We start from the raw sequence: 17,594 nt of genomic DNA, 5'->3' as shown, positions 1-17,594 counted from the left end.
GAGCCATGTCAATTAATGAGCAAAACAACCAGCCAGTAACAAAATGGCAGGATCAAATTCAAACATAACAATATTATCGTTGAATGTAAATGGACTAAACACCCAAATCAAAAGACACAGACTGGCAAACTGGATAAAAAGTCAAGACCCATCGGTGTGCTGTATTCAGGAAACCCATCTCACATGCAAAGACTCACATAGATTCAAATAAAGGGATGGAAGAAGATCTACCAAGCAAATGGAGGGCAAAAAAAAAAAGCAGGAGTAGCAATCTTAGTCTCTGATAAAATGGACTTTAAACCAACAAAGATCAAAAGAGACAAAGAAGGGCATTATATAATGGTAAAAGGATCAATGCAACAAGAAGTGCTAACTATCCTAAATACTTATGCACCCAATGCAGGAGCACCCAGATACATAAAGCAAGTTCTTAAAGACCTACAAAGAGACTTAGACTCCCACACAATAACAGTGGGAGACTTTAACACTCCACTGACAATATTGGACAGATCAATGAGACAGAAAGTCAACAAGGATATCCAGGACTGGAACGCAGATTTGGACCAAGCAGACCTAATAGACATTTATAGGACATACCACCCCAAATCCACAGAATACACATTCTTCTCAGCACCACATTGCACTTACTCCAAAATTAACCACATAATTGGAAGTAAATCACTCCTCAGCAAATGCAAAAGAATGGAAATCACAACAAACAGTCTCTCAGACAACAGCACAATCAAATTAGAACTCACGATTAAGAAAAGCACTCAATACCGCACAATCACATGGAAACTGAACAACTTGCTCCTGAATGACCAATGGATAAACGATGAAATGAAGGCAGAAATAAAAATGTTCTTTGAAACCAATGAGAATGAAGACACAATGTACCAGATCCTATGGGACACATTAAAAGCAGTGTCTAGAGGGAAATTTATAGCAATAAATGCTCACATGAGAAACAAGGAAAGATCTAAAATTGACACCCTATCATCAAAATTGAAAAAGCTACAGGAGCAAGATAAAAAAAAAAACTCAAAAGCCAGCAGAAGACAAGAAATAACTAAGATCAGAGTAGAACTGAAGGAGATAGAGACACAAAAAAACCCTTCAAAAAATCAGCAAATCCAAGAGCTGGTTTTTTGAAAAGATCAACAAAATAGACCACTAGCTAGACTAATAAAAAAGAGAAGAATCAAATAGATGCAATAAAAAATGATAAAGGGGCAGATCACAATCTATTCCTCGGAAATACAAACTACCATCAGAGATTACCACAAACAACTCTATGCACATAAACCAGTAAATCTGGAAGAAATGGATAAATTTCTGGACACTTACACGCTCCCAAGACTAAGCCAAGAAGAAGTTGAAACCCTGAATAGACCAATAACAAGGTCTGAAATTGAGGCAGCAATTAATAGCCTACCCACCAAAAAAAGTCCAGGTCCAGACAGGTTCACAGCTGAATTCTACCAGACATACAAAGAGGAGCTGGTACCATTCCTGTCGAAACTATTCTAAACAATACAAAAAGAGAGAATCCTGCCTAACTCTCTCTATGACACCAACATCATCCTGATACCAAAATCTGGCAGAGACACAACTAAAAAAGAAAACTACAGGCCAATATCCATGATGAACATTGATGCAAAAATCTTCAATAAAATACTGGCAAACCGAATCCAACAGCACATCAGAAAGCTTATCCACCACGATCAAGTAGGCTTCATACCAGGGATGCAAGGCTGGTTCAACATACGCAAATCTGTTAACGTAATTTACCACGTAAACAGAACCAAAGACAAAAACCACATCTCCATAGATGCAGAGAAGGCCTTCGACGAACTTCAACAGCCCTTCATGCTAAAAACTCTCAATAAACTAGGTCGATGGAACGTGTCTCAAAACAATAAAAGCTATTTATGACAAACCCATAGCCAATATCATACTGAATGGGCAAAAATTAGAAGCATTCCCTTTAAAAATTGACACTAGACAAGGATGCCCTCTGTCACCACTCCTATTCAATATAGTATTGGAAATTCTAGCCAGATCAGTTAGGCAAGAAAAAGAAATAAAGGGCATTCAATTAGGAAAGGAAGGAGTCAAATTGTCCCTATTTGCAGATGACATGATCTTATATTTAGAGACCCCATCATCTCAGCCCCAAACCTCCTTAATCTGATAAGCAACTTCGGCAAAGTCTCAGGATACAAAATCAATGTGCAGAAATCATAAGCATTCCTATACACCAATAACAGACAAACAGCCAAATGATGAGCAAACTCCCATTTACAATTGCTACAAAGAGACTAAAATACCTAGGAATACAACTAACAAAGGAGGTAAAAGATCTCTTCAAGGAACTACAAACCACTGATCAAGGAAATAAGAGAGGACACAAACAGATGGAAAAACATTCCATGCTCATGGTTAGGAAGAATCAATATTGTGAAAATGGCCATACTTCCCAAAGTAATTTATAGATTCAATGCTATCCCCATCAAGCTACCAATGACCTTCTTCACAGGACTGGAAAGAACCACTTTAAACTTCATATGGAACCAAAAGAGAGCCCTCATAGCCAAGACAATCCTAAGCAAAAAGAACAAAGCTGGAGGCATCACGCTACCTGACTTCAAACTATACTACAAGGCTACAGTAATCAAAACAACATGTTACTGGTACCAAAACAGAGATATAGACCAATGAAACAGAACAGAGGCCTTGGAAGCAACGCCACACATCTACAACCATCTGATCTTTGACAAACCTGACAAAAACAAGCAATGGGGAAGGATTCCCTGTTTAATAAAGGGTGTTGGGAAAACTGGCTAGCCATATGCAGGAAGCTGAAACTGGACCCCCTCCTTACACCTTATACAAAAATTAACTCCAGATGGATTAAAAATTTAAACATAAGAACTAACGCCATAAAAACCCTAGAAGAAAACCTAGGCAAAACCATTCAGGACATAGGCACAGGCAAGGACTTCGTGACTAAAACACTAAAAGCATTTGCAACAAAAGCCAAAATAGAGAAATGGGACTTAATTAAACTTAAGAGCTTCTGCACAACAAAAGAAACAATCATTACAGTAGACTGACAACCAACAGAATGGGAAAAAATTTTCACAATCTACCCATCAGACAAAGGGATAATATCCAGAATCTACAAAGAACTTTAGCAGATTTATAGGAAAACAAACAAACCCATTCAAAAGCAGGTGAAGGATATGAGCAGACACTTTTCAAAAGGCCAACAAACATATGAAAAGATGCTCATCATCACTGGTCATTAGAGAAATGCAAATCAAAACCACATTGAGATACCATCTCACACCAGTTAGAATGGCAATCATTAAAAACTCTGGAGACAACAGATGCTGGAGAGGATGTGGAGAAAAAGGAACACTTTTACACTGTTGATGGTAGTGTAATTTAGTTCAACCATTGTGGAAGACAGTGTGGCGATTCCTCAAGAATCTAGAAATAGAAATTCCATTTGATCCAGCAATCCCATTACTGGGTATATACCCAAAGGATTATAAATCATTCTATCATAAAGACACATACACATGTATGTTCATTGAAGTACTGTTTACAATAGCAAAGACCTGGAACCAACCCAAATGCCCATCAATGATAGACTGTACAAAAAAAAAATGTGGCACATATACACCATGGAATACTATGCAGCCATAAAAAACGATGAGTTCATGTCCTTTGTAGAGACATGGATGAACCTAGAAACCATCATTCTCAGCAAACTGACACAAGAACAGAAAACCAGACACTGTGTATTTTCACTTATAGGTGGGTGATGAACAATGACAACCCTTTGGCACAGGGAAGGGAGCAACACTCACAGGGCTAGGAGGGGAGGGGAGTGGGGGGACAGCGGGGGGGGGGGCAGGGGAGAGGAGAGGGAGGGATAAAACCAGGAGAAATGCCTGATGTAGGCAACGGGTGGGTGGTGGGGCAGGGGATGGAGACAGCAAACCACCATGGCATGTGTGTACCTATGCAACAATCCTACAGGATGCAGGGCGTGCACATGTACCCCAGAGCCCAAATACAATTAAAAAAAAAATAGGAAGAGTGATATTCTTTGTATGGCTTTTCCCTGATCTTTGCATCTCAGCTTCTTGTTTGCCCCCCTTTTTTGTTGCTTAAATGTTGCCAGGCTCCATCCTGGCAACAATGCAGTTGAAAAGAGGGGAGGTGAGACTCACATCAACTTGTATTTTAAATCAATTTGGATTTAAATTGTTGGTAGTGAAGATGAGTAAATTAAACAAGTTTACAGCATTACCTGTTGTCTTGTTACCCATATTCTGTGTTTCATTTTGTTTTGATTTGTTTTGAGACAGGGTCTCGCCGTTCTGTCGCCTAGGCTGGGGTGCAGTAGTGCAGTCAGGGCTCACCACAGCCTTAACCTCCATGGCTCAAGTAATCCTCTCACCTCAACCCCCTGAGTAGCTGGGATCACAGGCATGCGCCACCACACATGGCTAATTTTTTCCTTTTTTGTAGAGATGAAGTCTCTCTATGTTGCCCAGCCTGGTGTTTTTTTTTTTTTTTTGTCCTGTGGTTGAGGGCTAAGCCATGAACTCAGGGCATTGCATTGTTTGTGAAAAGCAACTTATTCTTCTTTCTTAAGTGAAATGGTTGAGGTCTGAATATAACCAGGAGTTTAGTACAGGACAGTTGCATTTAATGCATTCAATGCAATGAAATTTCCTGAAGGATTTATATAATTCAGACTCTCAAATTCATGACCAGTTTTCTCAGAGGAGTAACTGTAAAGTAAGGGAGATATATATATATACACACACATATACACTCTTACCACATAAATCTACAATTCAATGTTGCAGCCATGCTGCCAGCTTATTCCTTTCCTTTTCTCCTGTTTTCTTGACTATTTTTACAAAGTTTTTGAAGTTTGAAATGTGCCTATATTGATGGAACTTTTTAATTTCTCAGAAATAACTGTATGGAAAATGGAAGGGGTGGTTGCAGGTGGGTGTACTACTGTTTTCATGAGTCGTAAAATGCTACATTAAAAGAAGGGGGGAAATTAGCTCTATAGCTATAAAATAGAGGTCAAAAAACTACAGCCTATAAACCAAATTTAGCCTGCTGCCTGCTTTTATAAATAAAGTTTTGTTGGAACACAACTATGCTCCTAACTATGTTCAGAGCTATAACTGCAGAGTTGAATAGTTGTAACAGTGACCTTACAGCTGCAAAGCCAAAAATATTTACTGTCTGGTCCTTGAAGAAAATTGTTGCCTACTGAGTTAGTGTCCTAAATTAACATCAGGGAGTGTTGTGGTGATTGTTTGACCTTTTAAAATGTAGTGTCTGATCATAACTTACCTCTAAAGTTTATAGTTTGACAGTTTGTTTTTCTTACATTAGCTCTAACATCAACAAGTTTGTGAAGACTTGGCTGATTTTATATTAAGACATAAAAAGGTATTAAAATGATAATAACAGGAAGTTAAAATACCAGCAACAGTGGTCACTAAAATTGCTCACAAAGTTCCAAGGCACATATACAATGGAGTAGATATATAGGCATTTTGTTTAGCACATAAAGTGGCACTGTGATGCGGCTGTAGGGTAGTTGCTATTTATAATTTACTCAATTTGCCAGTTTTGGAATTTTGTAATTTTTAATTCTTAAAAGACTTTTTGTGGGATTTGCAGAAATATGCATAAGGAGACATTATTTAATATTTTCATATCATACCACATTTTAAATTTGCATAATTTAAATTCACATAGAATGTGACTGCATTCTATGTTGTACCTAACATTTTTTTAAAAAATTTATTTATTTAACTTTAGGTACATAGTATATCTGGCATTTCTCCCCATGTTATCCCTCACCACCCCCCAACTGTCTCTCCCCAACCCCCCACCCCAACTGCTCCCAGTGTGTGATGCTTCTCTCCCTGAGTCCAAGTATTCCCATTGTTCAACACACACCTATGAGTGAGAACATGCAGTGTTTGGCTTTTTGTTCTTGTGTCAGTTTGCTGAGAATGATGGTTTCCAGATTCATCCATGTCCCTACAAAGGACACGAACTCATCGTTTTTTATGGCTGCATAGTATTCCATGGTGTATATGTACCACATTTTTTTTTTTGTACAGTCTATCATTGATGGGCATTTGGGTTGGTTCCATGTCTTTGCTATTGTACACAGGGCTGCAATGAACATATGTGTGCATGTGTCTTTATAGTAGAACGATTTATAGTTCTTTGGGTATATGTCCAATAATGAGATTGCTGGGTCAAATGGAATTTCTATTTCTAGATTCTTGAGGAATCGCCACAATGTCTTCCACAGTGGTTGCACTAATTTACACTCCCACCAACTGTGTAAAAGTGTTCCTATTTCTTCGCATCTGTTGTCGCCAGATTTTTTAATGATCAGCATTCTAACTGGTGTGAGATGGTATCTCAATGTGGTTTTGATTTGCATTTCTCTAATGACCAGTGATGATGAGCATTTTTTCATATGTTTGTTGGCCTCATATATGTCTTCTTTTGAAAAGTGTCTGTTCATATTCTTCATCTACTTTTGAATGGGGTTGTTTGTTTTTTTCTTGTATATCTGTTTCAGTTCTTTGTAGATTCTGGTTATTAGCCCTTTGTCAGATGGGTAGATTGCAAAAATTTTTTCCCATTCTGTTGGTCACCAATTCACTCTAATGATTGTTTCTTTTACTGTACAGAAGTTCTGAATTTTAATTAGATCTCATTTGTCTATCTTGGCTTTTATTGCCATTGCTTTTGGTGTTTTAGTCATGAAGTCCTTGCCTATGCCTATGTCTTGGATGGTTTCGCCTATGTTTTCTTCTAGTATTTTGATTGTGTTAAGTTTTAGGTTTAAATCTTTAATCCATCTGGAGTTAATTTTAGTGTAAGGTGACAGGTAGGGGCCAGTTTCTGCTTTCTGCAGTTGGCTAGCCAGTTTTCCCAACACCATTTATTAAACATGGAGTCCTTTCCCCATTGCGTGTTTTTGCTGGGTTTGTCAAGGATCAGATGGTTGTAGATGTGTGGCATTGCTTCCAAGGCCTCTGTTCTGTTCCATTGGTCTATGTCTCTCTTTTGGTACCAGTACCATGCTGTTTTGATTACTATAGCCTTGTAGTATAGTTTGAAGTCCAGCAATGTGATGCCTCCAGCTTGGTTTTTTTTTTGCTTAGGATTGTCTTGGCTATGCAGGCTCTCTTTTGGTTCCATATGAAGTTTCAAGTGGTTTTTTCGAGTTCTGTGAAGAAGGTCATTGGTAGCTTGATGGGGATAGCGTTGAATCTATAGATTACTTTGGGCAGTATGGCAATTTTCACAGTATTAATTCTTCTTAACCATGAACATGGAATGTTTTTCCATCTGTTTGTGTCCTCTCTTATTTCACTGAGCAGTGGTCTGTAGTTCTCCTTGAAGAGGTCCTTTACATCCTTTTTTAGTTGTATTCCTAGGTATTTTATTCTCTTTGTAGCAATTGTGAATGGTAGTTCACTCTTGATTTGGCTCTCTGTTTGTCTGTTATTGGTATATAGAAATGCTTGTGATTTCTGCACATTGATTTTGTATCCTGAGACTTTGCCGAAGTTGCTTATCAGTTTGAGAAGATTTTGGGCTGAGATGATGGGGCCTTCTAGATATACAATTATGTCATCTGCAAACAGAGACAGTTTGACTTCCTCCTTTCCTGATCGAATACCCTTTATTTCTTGTTCTTGCCTGATTGCTCTGGCTATAACTTCCAATATTATATTGAATAGGAGTGGTGAGAGAGGGCATCCTTGTCTAGTGCCTGATTTCAAAGGGAATTCTTCCAGCTTTTGCCCATTCAGTATGATATTGGCTGTAGGTTTGTCATATATATCTTTTATCATTTTATGATACATTCTGTCAATACCAGTTTATTGAGAGTTTTCAGCATGAAGGGCTGTTGAATTTTGTCGAAGGCCTTCTCCGCATCTATTGAGATAATCATGTAGTTTTTGTCTTTGGTTCCGTTTATGTGATGGATTACATTTATGGATTTGCATATGTTGAACCAGCCTTGCATCCCCAAGATGAAGCCTACTTGATCGTGATGGATAAGCTTCTTGATTTACTGTTGCAATCTGTTTGCCAGTATTTTATTGAAGATTTTTGCGTTGATGTGCATCATGGATATTGTCCTGAAGTTTTCTTTTTTAGTTGAGTCTCAGCCTGGTTTTGGTATCAGGATGATGTTGGTCTCATAAAATGAGTTAGGGAGAATTCCCTCCTTTTGTATTGTTTGATACAATTTCAGAAGGAATGGAACCAGCTCCTCTTGTACGTCTGGTAGAATTCGGCTGTGAACCCGTCTAGACCTGGACTTTTTTTGTTTGGTAGGCTATTGATTGTTGCCTCAACTTCAGCCCTAGTTATTGGTCTATTCACGGTTTCAACTTCCTCCTGGTTTAGTCTGGGTAGAGTACAAGTGCCTATGAATTTATCCATTTCTTCCTGGTTTACTGGTTTATGTGCATAGAGCTGTTTGTAGTAATCTCTGATGGCAATTTGTTTTTCTGTGGGATCAGTGGTGATATTCCCTTTATCATTTTTTATTGCATCTATTTGATTCTTCTCCCTTTTCTTTTTAATTAATGTGGCTAGTGGTCTACCTATTTTGTTGATCTTTTCAAAAAACCAGCTCCTGGATTTATTGATTTTTTGAAGGGTTTTTTGTGTCTCTATCTCCTTCAGTTCAGCTCTGATCTTAGTTATTTCTTGCCTTCTGCTAGCTTTTGAGTTTTTTTGATCTTCCACCTCTAGCTCTTTCAATTTTGATGATAGGGTGTCAATTTTAGATCTTATCCTGGTTTCTCATGTGAGCATTTATTGCTATAAATTTCCCTCTTGCCATTGCTTTAAAGGTGTCCCAGAGATTCTGGTAAGTTGTGTCTTCATTCTGGTTGGTTTCGAAGAATGTCCTTATTTCTGCCTTCCTTTCATTATTTATCCAGTGGACACTGAGAAGGAAGTTGTTCAGTTTCCAAGTGGTTGTGCAGGTTTGAGTGTGTTTCTTAATCTTGACTTCTAGTCTGATTGCGCTGTGGTCTGATAGACTGTTTGTTATGATTTCTGTTCTTTTGCATTTGCTGATCAGTGATTTGCTTCCAGTGATGTGGTCAATTTTAGAGTAAGTACAGTGTGATGCTGAGAAAAATGTATATTCTGTTGATTTGGGGTGGAGCATTCTGTATATGTCTATTAGATCCGCTTGGTCCAGCTCTGCATTCAAGTCCTGGATATCCTTGTTCATTTTCTGTCTTGTTGATCTGTCTAATATTGACAGTGGAGTGTTGAAGTCTCCCACTATTAATTTGTGGGAGTCTAAATCTAGTTTTAGGTTGTTAAGAACTTGCTTTATTTATCTGGGGGCTCCTGTGTTGAGTTTGTATATATTTAGGATAGTTAGCTCTTCTTGTTGCATTGATCCTTTTACCATTATGTAATGCCCTTCTTTGTCTCTTGTGATCTTTGTTGGTTTGAAGTCCATTTTATCAGAGACTAGGATTGCAATCCCTCCTTTTTTTTGTTCTCCATTTGCTTGGTAAATCTTCTTCCATCCCTTTATTTTGAGTCTATGTGTGTCTTTATATGTGAGATGGGTTTCCTGAATACAGCACACCGATGGGTTTTGACTTTTTATCTAGTTTGCCATCTGTGTCTTTTGATTGGGGCATTTAGGCCATTTACATTCAATGTTACTATTGTTATGTGTGAATTTGATCCTGCCATTTTGTTATTGGCTGGTTTTCTTTCCCATTAGTTGACTCATTTTCTTCATAGCATTTTTGGTCTTTGCCCACTGGTTTGCTTTTGCAGTGTTCAGTACTTGTTCCTTTCCGTCCTTAGTGTTTCTTTCAGGAGCTCTTGTAGGGCAGGTCTGGTGGTGACAAAATCTCTCAGTAATTGCTTGTCCGTAAAGGATTTTATTTTTCCTTCACTTATGAAGCTTAGTTTGGCTGGATGTGAGATTCTGGGTTGAAGTTCTTTTCTTTATGGATGTTGAATATTGGCCCCCACTCTCTTCTTCTGGCTTGTAGGGTTTCTGCTGAGGGATCCACTGTGAGTCTGATTGGCTTCCCACTGTGGGTGACCTGACCTTTCTCTCTGGCTGCCCTTAGCATTTTTTCCTTCATTTCAACCCAGGTGAATCTGATGATTATGTGCCTTGGGGTTGCTCTGCTTGAGGAATATCTTTGTGGAGTTCTCTGTATTTCTTGAATATGAAATTTGGACTGCCTTGCTGGCTTTGAGAAGTTCTCCTGGATAATATCCTGAAGTGTGTTTTCCAGCTTGGATTCATTCTCCCCATCATATTCAGGTACACCGATCAAGCGTAGGTTAGGTCTTTCACATAATCCCGTATTTCTTGGAGGCTTTGTTCATTTCTTTTCACTCTTTTTTCTCTTGTCTTGCCTTCTCTTTTTATTTCATTGAGTTGATCTTCAATCTCTGATATCCTTTCTTTTGCTTGATCGATTCGGCTATTAAAACTTGTGTTTGCTTCACGTAGTTCTCGTGCTGTGTTTTTCAACTCCATCAAGTCGTTTATATTCTTCTGTAAGCTGGTTATTCTAATTAGCATTTCATCTAACCTTTTTTCAAGGTTTTTGGTTTCTTTACATTGAGTTAGAACATGTTCCTTTAGCTCAGAAAAGTTTGTTACCATCCACCTTCTGACGCCTGTTTCTGTCAATTCGTCACACTCCTTCTCAGTCATGATGTGATCCTGTGTTGTTGAGGAGTTGTGATCCCTTGAAGGAGAAGAGGCATTCTGGTCTTTGATGGTTTCATCTTTTTTGCGCTGTTTTTTTCCCATCTTTTTGGGTTTACCTGACTGTGTTGTCAGGGAGCTGCTTGATGAGGTTACTTGTCTACCTGTGGAGGCGCTACTGGGTTTCTATGGACTCCTTCAGGTTATTAGGGAAGCTTCCTGTGTCTTTTTTGTTTATACTGGGAGATTAGGCCCACCTCTTCCGCTGACCTGTAGGCGCTGCTGGGTTGTCAAGAAAGCCGTCCCATTGCTATGTAGGCTTCCTGTGTTTTTTATTAAAACATGTAGCCCAGTTCCCACCCCTCTAATGGTGGGTTGTGCCCTTCCTCCACTGGGCTGGATCATTCAGGGTTCAGCTCAGACTGTGGCACTGGCTGCGCAACCCGCTAGAATCAGAGCTTCAGCCTTCTGGGGTTTGAGGGGGAGGGTAGGGACCAGCCCAGCAGCACCAGGCCATCTCCCACTTTCAGCTTCCTCTCTCTCCAGTCAAGGGGTAGGGGCTCGCCCAGCTGCTCCCGATTACAGCTCCCTCTCTCTCAGGGCGGGGGAGGGGGCAATAGCTCAGTCTGAAGGTTCTCCCAGCTGCCTTTTGGGCTTATGCATCTGTTTAGGTCTGTGAGCCAATCCGGGACACCGTCCTGGATTATGATTCAACTCTGTGCTTGTAATTCCCGGTGCTTGACTGGCAAAGATCCCCTGTTCTGTGTATTACTGAGGCTTTGGGGGAAGCGCTGTATCTGGACCAGAGTGCCAGAGCGGAGGCCTTTGACTTGCTGGTCAGATGCACTTTCTGGGTGAAGCAGCACCCCACCCCACCTTGGTCTGCCCTGAGTGGGCTTTGCTCACCGTTGGACCAGACCCGTTGAAATGCACCTGGTACCTCGGTTGGAGCTAGGAGATCTCTGGATTTCTGTGTCACTCTTGCTGGGTATTGTGTGCTGGAGTTGTATCTATTCAGCCATCTTGGATCCCCCCTAGTTGTACCTAACATTAAAGATACTTCATAGAACTCTTTGACCTGTATGTCCAAGTGGGCATTTGAAAATTAGAAAGCTTAGAAGGTGATTTTTGTCATGAGCCAAAATGGAGACACATAAATCTCACTAACCAATATGCTTGTGGCATTGCTGTTGACACATCCATTTGATAGATTTTTGATTTCCTGTCATTTTTGAATAAAACAAATAACCCTGACATCTGTTTGTTCTTGCCACTGGCAGTTGGGAGATCAGGCTTGGTGAGATTTGATAATGTAGCAGAGTTCTATCATATTGGAATGATTAAGACCTCAATTTTAGCTATATCTTAACTCCTCTCTGAACCAGCTCCTTTGGGTAGTTGGACTTAATAAAATGAGGTGCTTGCCTCTTTTGAAGATCATTAGGAGGGAGAAATGCAATCTCAAGAATTATCCACAGTGATAGAATTCAAGTGGACTCTGAAGAGTTGCTTCAGAAAAGAGGGCAAATAATTATTGATTGGTGAGACATGTTTATGAGGTGATAAAGCCTGTTTGCTTTCTCTTGCAGGAGAGCTGTATCGGTGTCTACTTTTTTTTTTTTTTTTTTTGGGTGGGGAATCACTTCTTGGCCACAACACATCAGACACAGTTTCTGGAATACAGGTTTGAGGATACAGTGTCGGCAGCTTCAAGAAGAGGAGACCTTCTTGCCAGGACATAAAATGATACCCTCCTCTGGGACCCTGCTTTGAATAGTGGGACTCAGGGAGTTGAGACCTTCTTGCTGGATTTTTATGACACAATCTCTTTACAATTTTACAAATAAAGAAAACCCGTGCAAGATGATGTGTGCTCTTCCTCAGGGTGTTCTGCTGATTGTCTGGTTATGCTGTCAGGGCAGCTAAGGACAGGATAAAGGCCTGGAGAGGGTGCTTGTGCCCTTATGTTATCAGCATCGTTGTTCATAAGATTTGTGAGGGGATTCTGGAACCAATAAGGGCGTTAAAACTAGTACCTGATTCATGAGTGGACTGGAACAAACAGGAATGTACAAGACCAATGTTGAAGCTAAGCTTTATAGCAATGTTTAAAATTCTCAGAAATCAGGAGATTTTTATCTCTATCCATAAGTAATTTGTCACTGCCATTAGTATAGCTTTTATAATGTAACATGTAAACTGTGATTTGGTCCTCTGAAAAAAAAAGGTGAAATGTAGAGTGAGAAGGCAGGTTCTCACCTTGACTCCTGTTAATTTGTTCTGTGATGTGGAGCAAATCATTAACCTCTCTGTTTTTTACTGGGAAAATGGGGATAATCAGGCACAGGTCTTTCTGACAATGGGTTATGATGATTAAACAAGGTAATTTTATGCAGGTTTGTAAGTTGACAGACCTGGGTTTTAATCCAAGTGCTGGCACCAACTTGCTCAGTGATCATGAACATAATTTTGAATCTTTCTGAACCTAAAAAATTTGTGAAACAAAGTGATGGAATTAACTTTGTGAGATTGTTGGACAGATATGAGATCATGAATGTGAAGTGGCTAGCACTCTGCCTGGTTCATAGTAGAAATCCAGGAAATGGAAGCCATTATTATGTAAAACATTCTGCAAATGTACTTTTTACCTGTAATGTAAGGTAGTACTACTGTTGAAACTTAGCTGGCGGTAGTTTGCATTTCTCATGATCAGATGCCAAAATATAAATATATACTATCTAAAAAATCTTGAAGAGAGGTAATAATTTGGAATTCATCTTCTTAAGACAAAAATCAGGGCCGGGGATGGTGGCTCACACCTGTAATCCCTGAGGCAGGCAGATCACAAGGGCAGGAGTTCTAGACCAGCCTGTCCAATATGGTGAAACCCTGTCTCTACTAAAAACACAAAAAAATTAGCCAGGCCTGGTGGTGCATGCCTGCAATCCCAGCTACTTAGAAGGCTGAGGCAGGAGAATTGCTTGAACCTGTGAGGCGAAGGTTACAGCAAGCTGAAATCGCACCACTGCACTCCAGCTTGGGTGACAGAGTGAGACTCTGTTTCAAAAAAAAAATCAGGCCATTACTGGAGAGTCTTGGGGAAATTTTTTTTTTTTAATGTTTGAAACATTTTCCACTTAATCCATTGATGAATTTCAAAGCAATTGTATTTTTTCATACGAGCCTGCCACTGTGAGCCTCTTATTCTATCTGAGCTCTTGTGCTGTCTGAATTTTGTCCCTTAGAATAATTTCTTTTCAGCTTTATAGTGTTTCATTCTTCAATTGTGTTGGAGGGGAAAATAATGGTAGAAGTCAAAACACACTTTGACCTTTTTTCCAATTGGTAAATGGCATTTGGTAGGCTTTTAGAGTAATAGCCTATTTCCAAAAATAAGAGGTGATGCAAATTGTTGTGGAGATGAGAGGCAAGAAATTTGTATTTGGAGGTTGACATTAGAGGAAGTTTAATCCTTCACACTCAACAACTCATATCCTCTGAAGGCAGAAGCTCTCAATCTTGTCTGTCTGTTAGGATTGCCTGGGGAGCTTTCTGCAATCCTGATGCCTGGGTTGCTTCCCAGATCAAGAAATCATAATCTCAGGTATCAGCATTTAAAAAAACTCCTTAGATGATTCCAATGAGCAGCTAAGAACACTACAATGACTTCTGGGTATTTGCTGACATTATCTAATTTTTTTTCTCAATATCTCTAAGGTTGAAAAGGATCTTTGTAGCAGGAATTTTTATTAGAAATAGAGTGAGGCACAGACAGGTTGAATTTCTGCCTTGTGTGCAGGAGTGGCCAATGAAAATGTTTGCAGGGATCAGGCAGCTGGTCTCAAGAGGGAGGCAGGCTGGGGCCCTGGAGTGACCCAATTGGGAGCACATACCTGACTGAGGGTGGCAGCTTCTGCCCACTTCCAGCACAGTGTGGTTGTGTGGCTGGTCTTTGTTAGTACTTCCTATTTCCAATTTTCTAAGTAAAGACAGAATTTTTAAAAAAACCAAACAACTCCCAATATTTTATTGGCAACCAATTCAGAATTGTTTAAAATATTGTGCTGGCCAAAACAAAAAACATGTTTGCCAGCCAGTAGTTTTTAGCCTCTGCTTCTGAAGTGTTAAAGATAGGCCTAAACATCCTGGCCCATTTTTAATAGATTTGCATTTCTGTATTCTGGATGTAAGGTGCATTCTGCTTCTCCTCCAAGTCTACTTTTACATGTATCTTCCTCCTCATTCCTAAATAATTCTCAGGGATTACTTTTCCTCATTCAGTATTTTTCTCCCTGCAGGCAGGCATGTATTGCTTCCAGCCTCACATATATGGTTTAGAAATCTTTTGGTGTTTTTTTTTTTTTCATTAACTTTTTTTTTGAGATAGGATCTCAGTATGTTGACCAGGCTGGTCTTGAACTTCTGGCTGCAAATGATCCTCCTGCCTCTGCCTCCGCAAGTACTGGGATTACAGGCATGAGCCACTGTGTCTGTCCTTTCTTTGGAATTCATTAGGGCTTGTTAAATTTTTTTAAATTATATGTTTTGTGATAAAACGTTTAGAAGTCTGTGTTTTTTATTCTGTACTGTGTAGCTTAAGAAATGTCAAAACCAGGAGTACGGCCTTATTGGGCACACTAGAAACAAGAGTGGGAAAGGGTTAATTCACAGACCTGGCCAGCCTCCTCCTGACTTCAAGGCGATGATTAACCGTGTGATTCTCAAACAGGTTCTCAGGCTCTTCACCCAGCGATTCTGATTCATGGAATTTCAGTGGATCACTCAGGACACAGTAAAAGTTCTTATGCAGAGAGAAGCTGACTTGAACTATCCCTATATGATTGAGGTGCTTTTACCAGGGAGGAGTTTTTATAGTTTCAATCGTATATGATGAAAAAGGTGCTATATTCTTTTTGTATGAACTACTTTGTGTATTTTATAAGCAATATATATGTACTAATATTCCTTTATCAGACATTGGGGGTGCATGGTATAGAAATCTCAAGGTATTATTTTAAGGTGCACATCTTTTTTTTTTTTTTGCTTTATTTCAGCCATTTACATTGAACTATTTCTTAATTTAGAATACATTTCTCTGCTTTTGCAAACACAGTTGACAGGGGATAATTAAATCTTTTCAGAGTCATCATATACGTTTTTAATTCTCTCATGTCTGTCTTAGTTTTATTAAAGTCCCTACACTGAAGGCTCCAGATGTGTTTGCTCCTTGAGTTCTACATGTTTTTAGAGTTTTTTGTTTCCCTCACTTTTTTCTGTCATTTATCTCTCCCATTACTCTGCCTACCTCTAGGAACCTTTCTTTAATTTACCCTTGGGTTGGGAAATTGTGTAACTGCATACTATATGTTGAGTAAGAGTGGAGAGGATTTGAATGAGGTTTTGATAGGCTGTTCTAGCAATTAAAATGGATATACTTTGCTGCATTGACTTGGTGACATTATTTTAGTGGCTTAGCTCCCTTCTAACTTAGTTCCTTATCAACTGCAGTTGTCATATTTGTGATTTCATGGCAAGTGAGATATTGCTAGAAATAATTTCTCTTGATCTATATGTCATCTTTCCTAGTCGTGTTAGTGTTTTTGTGTATACAGTTCTATAATGTGACACTTAAGATGATTAAAACTCAAAAAATTCTTAGGCCAAGTTTTTGTATGGGATGAAGTGTTTTTGATTCAGTGTTATTGTGATAGCTATAAATTAGTTGTTGACCTATGAAATTCCTTCCTGCAGTCATTCTGAAATAAAGTTATGTTACAACTAATATTTATGTGTGCATTCTAATTTTGGGGGGTTATCCCATCTCTCAGCCGAGCTTGTGGTTATCATTTGTAATAATCCTAGTCCTTTTCAGCTGCCCCAGATGAAGGTGTTATCTTGACCATATGATGTTAGGTCCCTGCCTTCCCTCAAGGTGAGACATTAAAGTTTCTCCCTGAAATAAGCAGAGGCCACCATTATTGAGTGACCTGGGTGGGCCATGTGCTAATGGAGCAAAGGACCAGGATCTGCAGAGGGAGAAATAATAAAGCCCAACATAGACAAACAGAATGAAGCTAGGTGTTCCCAAAGGGTAAAGGAGAGAGAGAGGACCTTCTTTTTGGCCTGTGAGGCTCAGCTCTGTTTTCTCAACTTTGTTTCCATGAGACTCATATTTATCCTTTCATTTGTCCCCTTTTTACTTGAATGTGTTTGGGTGGGTTTCCGTGTCTTGTTACCAGAATGCCTTGTCCATGCCCTATTAGTGCCCTTCCTTTGCTAGAGCCCAGGTATTGTGATGACCCTTCCTTTAGGGGTAGAGTCCTAAGTTCAGCCAGCATTTATAGAGCATCTGCTGTGTGCAGGAGAAAGGCAGGATTTGTTTTCTCTTTTGATTTCATCCAGTGCATCAGTAGAAGGCTTGTATCATTTTATGAGGGGGCTTTAAAAAGTTCAGAGAAAAATGGGATTAAAAGATAAAAATATAAACTTTATTTCTCAAAATAAGTTCTATCAAGTTGAAGACTCTTTTTTAAAGCAATGATACCAGCCATTTAGTCCATCCCTAAAGAACTAAGGATCTTGGGAATTTAACCATGTCAGTGCAGTCTTTTTTACATTATTACCTGAAAAAAAATTGATTGCCTTTAAAGGTTTCTTTTAAGATTAGAAAACAAAAAGAAGTCAGAAGGATCGAAGTCAGGACTGTAAAGTGAATACCTAATGATTTCCCATGAAAACTCTCACAAAATTGTCTTTGTCTGATGAGAGGAATGAGCAGGAGCATTATTGTGGAGAA

General features: G+C 39.2%; 1 protein-coding gene across 19 annotated transcripts in view; it reads left to right on the top strand.

The window, feature by feature from the left end:
- Positions 1 to 17,594, top strand: part of PRELID2 (PRELI domain containing 2) — an 856,521-nt gene that overhangs the window by 83,426 nt on the left and 755,501 nt on the right. The window contains exon 7 of one of the 19 annotated variants that reach the window (XM_064366463.1): positions 15,528 to 16,579. The exons of 17 other annotated variants lie outside the window; for them this stretch is intronic. The gene's annotated coding sequence lies outside the window, so the exon portion shown is untranslated. One more of the 19 variants, XM_064366461.1, reaches the window with a different exon arrangement.

Source organism: Aotus nancymaae, unplaced genomic scaffold (assembly GCF_030222135.1).
Source record: "Aotus nancymaae isolate 86718 unplaced genomic scaffold, 86718_ANA_hifiasm-v0.15.2.pri h1tg000064l_1, whole genome shotgun sequence".
Lineage (NCBI taxonomy): Eukaryota > Metazoa > Chordata > Mammalia > Primates > Aotidae > Aotus > Aotus nancymaae.
This window is presented reverse-complemented; position numbering and strand designations above follow the sequence as displayed.